Genomic DNA, 6,704 nt, shown 5'->3' with positions numbered 1-6,704 from the left:
ATGAAAGGTGAGTCCCTGTTCAACACTAATAGACTGCGCTTCGTTTGGTAGTGGACGTCAAATGTTGTAGTTCTGCTGGTGGAGTTGATTGGTCGTAAACATATAAGCTAAAGTGTAATACAGGTTCTCTGCTTTCAGTTTGATAAGGAACTCAGGTTCGGACGCAGAAAAGCTTGCATGCTCTTTCTGGCTAGGACACATGTTCGAGGTAGGTCTTCATCAATGTCTCTTGTGGTGTGGAATAAATTGTAATATTTGCTTTGGAGGCTTTGATGACTCTTTATCGGCACCTTGCCTTTTCCAGTGCTTCCAGTCATTCTCCATTTATGTGGAGCAGACACTGGCTTTTTACGCAGAGTTCCTCCTCCTTGATCAGCTTGGCCGTTCTTTGACAATCTTCTCCTGGGTATCTCGACGTATGAAATAAACTTGAGCTTCACGCCCTCACAAGAGTCGCTGATTTTCACGACGCAGGAACTGAGAAATTTCCCGGAGGATTAAGTCTCCCATATTATGAGGTGGAACCCACCGGCTACCTAACATGAATCAAAGCATTGGATGCATTTTTCGTCTATATCGTTGACGCTACCAGGCTCCTTATTGCTCCCAATCTGATAAAAAGGATTCCACGATTGCGTAAAGTTACTTAGCGCTAGCTCTTGTAAATTACATGCAAAGTCGCGGTACTGTTTGAATACGGACCGGTCTTCCGAACTTTTCAACGTACTCAAGCAGAGGTTAAGGTTCCCGCCGTGAAACTCTCGTATATGTTTGGGATCTGCCGTTATCGGTGACTTTCTTTATACTGCTGTGTCTGTATGTCGCATACGTACAATTCCAATGGACCATGACATTTTTCCACAAAAAAAATGACTACAATAATGACATCTGCTTGCCCTCTAACCGAGTCATGGACGTTGGCCAACTGCCTCTGGATTCAAAAAAGAAGGCATACAAAATTGGGCTGAATACAAAGACTAGTAAAGCCAAGGTTCTCAGTCCGAGCGGTTATTGCAACTTTTCGTATTTTGTATTTATAAGGAGAACATCGAAGACGTTGAGCAGTTTGTATATCAATGTAGAGTTATTTTTACTGATGATGGTACCGAACTCGATGTCGCTTGATGAATCACCAGCGAGTGCTTTCGCTATTTTGCCACGCCAATGTTCCTTCTGTGCTGCTATATGGCAACAGTGAATGGAAAACGACCGCTACTGTTATTCGGAACTTCCAGCTATCATCGATCACATATCTGCTTCGTGACCTTGGGGTATTTCGCTCGTACATGAGAAGAACTTTGTCGGTGAACCGGCCAATGGGCAGGGCACACATGTGTAGAGGCAACCGCTTCAATGCAGGCTACATCAGGCAATCATTCCTCACTATTCTAGGATGGCGAGAAGGGCATCCCATAAACACAGGTCGCAGGACAGTGAGAAGAACTAAGAAGCGATCATTTATACAAGAATGTGACATGAGAGCCTGAACATATTCTCTGCTCCGATTTCTACTTCCATACAATCTTCCATACTTTTAGCGAGCTTCCAATTGCAGACTTGGTGAGCGTTACCCGAGCGGTCCATTACAAAGATTTTGACAATGAACTAGACATTCAGGACAGCGAAAAAGATGTGTATGCGTTTGTCAAAACCAAATGCCAATGCACCCAGGATAACGAAAACTTTTGTAGCGTTAATGACAAGAATAGCAGTTTGCTTACCGATCGGCAAGCCACAACGGGCAGATGATTTGCTTGTCTTCCGCTTCTACAAGCTCTGCCGCCATTTGGACCAATTCACCTGCCAAGGCTACAGTTGCTTAAAGAGGGTGAGGAGGCATACGTAACAAAAACCCTGTCAACTGAGTCAACACTAAACGACCAAAGGAGAACCTCCGAGTGATGCTACGGGGAAAAGATGTCTCCACATCGACTTTCCGGCGGTGGATGCACTAAGTAAATGATCTGAAGCCTAGGGCGATCAAACCCGAGTCCGGACTTATCCAAATTGGCTCCAGCCACGATACCTCATTAGACGTTATGTGGAACTATGAGAACTGGGATGGCCGTCTAAGAGCATATGTCTTAGAAGAATTCAAGGGAATGGGTTCTCCGCCCAGTTATTTTTAGTTTATCCCTTTGAGAAAATTTCAGGATGGTGCTCATATTGCGAGTGCAGCTCCTTGTGAGCTTAAGCGTAGAGTCTCGACATGCAACCTCCTCCTTGGTTGCCGTAGAGATGTTGGGTACAGCTTATATCCATTGGTATGAATGCTCAGCCTGCACTCAGTATCAACCAGTACCGCTGAGCCATGGGAGGAAGGGGGGAGGCTGGTCCTCACGCAAAACAATCAGAGTTGAGACCCGGCACTGTGGCTTTGTGAGTTATTCAGTCAAGTAATTTAAGAGGGTAGAGCAATACCTGATAGGTAAGAAAGCATCTCAAATATGGAAAAAGAAAGGTAGTCCAGCAGAATGCTCAAATTACCTTCCAATCCGGTTAGTGTCTCATATCATGTACACTGATAACCGTATTCGTGACATCGATCAAATAACCGTGAACCAGGCTTAGTTTGTCAAGAACAATACGAAACTACTGACGCACTATACGCTGCGTGGTTACCTAGGGAGAAACACTGTGAAAAGCATCGTGCGTTTGACCATGCGTCACAGAAACTCATTTTATACCTAGCGCCAGAGGAACTGGTGTGCTCTGTTAAATCGCTTTACCACGATCCGAAGAATAGAGTATGAAGTGCCTAAATGTATCAAAACCAGTTGGTGTCAATATCAGTGTTCATCGATGAATCGCCCTTCCGCTATTCCTCATTATTCTTGTTTTGGGCACTGTCACACGGGGATCCCATGTTCTACACACTGCTCTAGGTGGATGTTGCTCTTCTAGAGTCTCATAAAAACTGATCTCGAAGAACTTATCCAAAAATAAAATTATGATGATGCGGCACTATCTGAAGCTGAATCTGATTAAAACAGAATGTTTAGGACCGATCCTTATGAAACAGGCACTATTTCTACCAGTGACAGCGATCTGCCCAGAATTGTGCGATTCCAATATCTCTGCTATTGGCTATTAGCCAACGGGGAAATACGGTTTGAAATGCATCATTGCATGAAGTGGCGTTCCATATAAAGCTTTCTCTTCGCTTTCTATTGTATGCTGGATGACATCTATATATAATAAATGGTATAGTTGTCCTCTTCTGGAAACCCCCGACGCTTTCAAACGCAATTGATTTAACGCTACCATTTTACATTAAGAGCGCACTTCCTGTAAGAAAATGTGTATGTCATTTGCTTTACTACTTATCCAAGCCAGGGGATATCAAATCAAAACCAAGGCTCATTTCATGGTTTCGTGATAGGTCGTGAGCCCTACACCAACCCCAGCTCGGCGAATCAATGTCCATTTTTTTTCTATTTTTGATCACGAGAGAATCGTCTTCATTCTTCTTAGCCTGTAGCATTTTATTAAGAAGAACAATAACTACGTGGAATCTGAAATAGGATTAGGTAGCTTAGCTGATAGTACTGCTTGAATGGGCATTTCGCAGGTTTTCTGCTTCATCAGATCACCAATTCCGCCATCTGTCATCTACCCTTTGATTAATTGTTTTAAAATGTCCAGTTGATGGAAGTGGGTATGAATGACGAAATTCTTTCCTGATGTGGAATTCAGACATCCCTTCAATCTTCTTCCTTTTCTTTAGCCTGTTTACAAGCGGGGTCAGCTAGTCATGATCCGTCGGGCCACTTTGTTCTAACCAATGGCTGATCAGCATGCAGTCTTGAGGTTTTCAAATGAACGAAACGGTTTTGATTCATCTGCCACACTCCCAACTTTTCGAATTGTGGTAGAGAATTGCTAAGCCAGCGCACGAGTTCGTTTGGTATATTTGTGATCTTAGGGTATACCAGGTGACTTCATATGACACACGGTCAAACGTTTCCTCCAGATTTGGGAATGTAGTGTAAAGGAGGCGACGCTTCCCACGATGTTTCTCCATGAGTAACCGCCCAGTGTGTATGGCGCCAGTAGTTCCCCAGTTTTTGGCAAACCCGGCTTGATTCTCGGTTATTTGTACGATCTCGCCGGTAGAATTGTCAAGAATGCATTAAAATATCTCGATGGTATAGGACAGCAACGGCATCGACGGTAATTTGAATATTCTACTGAAATACCTTTCTTTTTCCATATTGGAACTGTGGTACTCTCTTACCAGTCAGATATTGTTCTACCTTCATCAAGATTGCAGACTGCAGAATTCACTGAGCGACAGTGTTGGGTCCTAGCTCTTCGCTTTTCAGAGATCAGATGTGATGTTGTCAGTTTCTGCTGCTTCCCCGATTTGAGCTTTTGGAAAGTCGATACAGATTTCTCTCGCCATCCCGAGTTTATCGTAAAGATGTTTGTGATGTAACAGCGATCGCCTTTTTTGCTTCTAAGTTTAGCATTCTCATAAATTTGCTGTTGGATTTTATTGTCGAGAAATCTTTGGTCACCCGCAATAATAATACAGTCAGCAGGCACGTTACAAGTCTTTGCATTAAGAAGTTGCCAGAAAGCATCTTTCTCGGTATCAGGCCGACGTGTCTGTGGTGCGTATGCATCATTTTGTTTTTAACAACATTGGGTCCATTTTCTTCTGTCCCCGAAAAAGATCAGGTACGATTTAGAATAATGGAATAACTCCAACTATACTTTATTTATTTCTTTCCCTTTTTTTTTAAGCTTACCTACCGACTCTAGCCTTACCGATAAGGACGGAACTTTCCCTTGAAGTGATAAAAATAAACGAAAACAAAACCACCCCTGAATCTAACAGCGTAGGTTTCATGCCGTTTCACCCTGGGTAAAAATACTAGCTAGAGTGCTAGCATCATGTGTACCATTATTCTCAACATGCTAAAATGTATACGCTTCTAGTGGGTTAAGGTTAATGGTAGGAACGGCAAAGTAACTACAGTTATGGAATGATTTTTCCATGGAGATTTTGGTGGTAACACAACAAGATACTCTCAAGATCACTTGTTCTGAAATGTGCTACCAAAAATGCTGATCGCTTACCACCAAAAACACTAGACAGTCTAACGGAGCATCCACGAAACGCATAATAAATTCCTTAGCGAACATTAGCAATCTCTTACACGCCTGGTCGATGTTCATCATCAACGGCGCAACAACCGGTATCCGGTCTAGGCGTGCCTTAATAAGGAACTCCAGACATCCCGGCTTTGCGCCGAGGTCCACCAATTCGATATCCCTAAAAGCTGTCTGACGTCCTGACCTACGCCATTGCTCCATCTTAAGCAGGGTCTGCCTCGTCTTCTTTTTCTACCATAGATATTGCCCTTATAGACTTTCCGGGTGGGATCATCCTCATCGATACGGATTAAGTCACCCGCCCACCGTAACCTATTAAGCCGGATTTTATCCACAACCGGGCGGTCATGGTATCGCTCATAGATTTCGTAATTGTGTAGGCTACGGAATCGTCCATCCTCATGTAGGGGCGAAAAAATTCTTCGGAGGATTCGTCTCTCGAACGCAGCCAAGAGTTCGCAATTTTTCTTGCTAAGAACCCAAGTTTCCGAGGAATACATGAGGACTGGCAAGATCATAGTTTTGTACAGTAAGAGCTTTGATCCTATGGTGAGACGTTTCGAGCGAAACAGTCTTTGTAAGCTGAAATAGGCTCTGTTGGCTGTCAACAACCGTGCGCGGATTTCATCATCGTAGTTGTTATCGGTTGTGATTTTCGACCCTAGATAGGAGAAATTGTCAACGGTCTCAAAGTTGTATTCTCCTATCCTTATTCTTCTTCGTGTTTGGCCAGTGCGGTTTGATGTTGTTGGTTGCCACCATATATTTTGTCTTGCCTTCATTGATGTGTAGCCCAAGATCTCGCGCCGCATGCTCCATCTGGATGAAGGCAGTTTGTACGTCTTGGGTGGTTCGCAGAAGGTATCTCTGCAGTCTCCTCTGTAGGGCCGTGAACGTTAATGAGGGTTATATTTCTAAACTTGCCTCGAAAGCGCAGAGTGCATAGCCGTTCACTTATGTTTTCAAAGCCGATAACAGTAGGTTTCCTTTTTTGGCTGACTAAGAAACCTACTCTGAGCACATGGTTTTTTGGATGGCCACTATAATATATGGTGTAGTGGCTCTTCTCCAGGAAACCGGTCCTTGTCCATCGTATTTCTTGTAACGCTCTTATATCAGCCCTATATTGGGACAGGGTATCGGCTAGCTGCTCATCAGCTTTATCTCTGTACAGAGAGCGCAAGTTCCATGAGAAAATGCGCAAATCGTTAGTCCGTTGTCGTTGCTGGGTTCGTCGTTGTAAAGTCCATCCTGTCCGAGGCTCCTTCCGTGGCTCCGTAACATCGGTTTTCCGTGTAGGGTTGACAGCCCTACCCAACCCCCAACCTGGAGGACCAGTTGGTTCAGTTTGTTCCGTTTTTAGGCGCGGGAGACTCACCTTTATCCTTCTCCGTCGGCAGCTTTTCGTTACGAAAGAGCTTCCAGCGGTCACCACGTGGAGGTGGAGATAGGGTTTGGTAGTAGAGCTGTTGGTGTTGGTTCAGCAGGTATTTCCCAGGTTTTATGCTCCATCGTGGGTACCAATCCACGTTTCGCCCTGGGACCTATACTACCCTTTGACCACCAATGGTCGATGTTGCTGA

The sequence above is a fragment of the Hermetia illucens genome, chromosome 6 (genome assembly GCF_905115235.1).
Source record: "Hermetia illucens chromosome 6, iHerIll2.2.curated.20191125, whole genome shotgun sequence".
In the NCBI taxonomy this organism is placed as follows: domain Eukaryota; kingdom Metazoa; phylum Arthropoda; class Insecta; order Diptera; family Stratiomyidae; genus Hermetia; species Hermetia illucens.
This window is presented reverse-complemented; position numbering follows the sequence as displayed.